Source organism: Echinops telfairi, unplaced genomic scaffold (genome assembly GCF_000313985.2).
Source record: "Echinops telfairi isolate 266 unplaced genomic scaffold, ASM31398v2 ScPeMD7_5868;HRSCAF=6743_0, whole genome shotgun sequence".
NCBI classification, from domain to species: domain Eukaryota; kingdom Metazoa; phylum Chordata; class Mammalia; order Afrosoricida; family Tenrecidae; genus Echinops; species Echinops telfairi.
Genome location: NW_022109767.1, coordinates 11,222,134 through 11,223,622, shown reverse-complemented (window position 1 = coordinate 11,223,622; position 1,489 = coordinate 11,222,134).

Genomic DNA, 1,489 nt, shown 5'->3' with positions numbered 1-1,489 from the left:
CCGATCATTAGCAAGATTTTACTTACATATCAATGATATTCTTCTATAATTTGAACATTCTGTTGGGTCACCTTTCTTTGGAAAGTGTACAAATATAGATCTCTTGTCAGCTGCCCAACATTAAAGGGTAAAAACCTAAATGTCATTCTAATCTTTCAATGACAGATTCCCCCATATCCATTCTACCATTATTTAACAATGCATCTCTAACCTTCAGTTATTTACAGGAGAGAAAAAGTAATTTGGGGTTCAGATTTTAATGCACTTAGATTGTACCAGTTTCAGTAATCTGAATTTAACTTCCAAATCTTGACTATGTTACACTTTATAAGCTGCATATAATGCCATTTAGCAGCGTTCACTATCCACCTAGACCATGTCCTCCCCATGCACTTAAAATCTACTCTTTTCATTCAAGAAGCCTAACCAAAACCATGATCATAAAAAGATGTCAAGCTAAACAATTAAAAAACACTGGTAACACAATTTCAACTTCTTCACTGTCTTCAAACCTTTTGGCCACAAATACAGTAAAGAGAAACATTTAGTTTTTCCTATTTCTAGCTACCAGTTCTAGAGTGGAAGTATTAATAAATGTTAGGAACCAAACAAGAGCAAGAAAATGCAATATAAAACCTGGTGAAAGTCCAAAGAAGTTTAACCTAAAAGGTATAAAATAGATATTTTTTCACAAGTATTTGAAAATAATCGTGTTTATCTCGTAGATCACTTTGGTATAGAATTTCATGTCAACTTGATAAATCTAAGGGTGGAGTCTAGTCTGTCAATCAGGTAACAACCTGATGATGCCTCCTTCTGGGTGTGGCCTTCTCATGAGGATTCTAGAACTTCTCCCCTCTGTCTGCTTCACCTTCCTTTGAGGAGCCAAGTGGAGGCCCGAACAAGTGCTGAGATGCTTCAACAGCCATTGGATCCACAAGACTCAGCACCTACCAGCCTGTGCTCTTCCTGTATTTTGCATCATTGCATGTTGCTGTATGAGTCTGAAGAAAGATTTTTGAACTAGTATCGCACTTATGTGCTTGATCTGGACTGGGATGTTTTCTTGATATGCAATTATTCTTTGATTATATATATATGTATATATATATAAAATCAAAATTATATATATATACATATATATATATGGCAATAAATTTGTTTCTCTAGCCAACGCAGTCTAACAACCACACTATGAAAAAGATGCTCTGGCTTCCCAACACAGATGGGGGAAGGAGTGCAGACGCAAAAAGAAAAAATCATGACCAAAAGCTAAGTATCAACAAATAAAATATGGTCATTAGATGGGAAATCACAGAATATTCTGTACCAACTGAAAATGGCTAAAATTAGTGACATTAGACCAAAGTCTTCATTGTATTTCAAGCTAATAGAAAACTACCTTACCAAGAGACCTTCCAGAAAATGGAGACACCATTTGGTTGGACATTTTTATACCATTTAATTGATTAGAAAATCGTATTGCTAA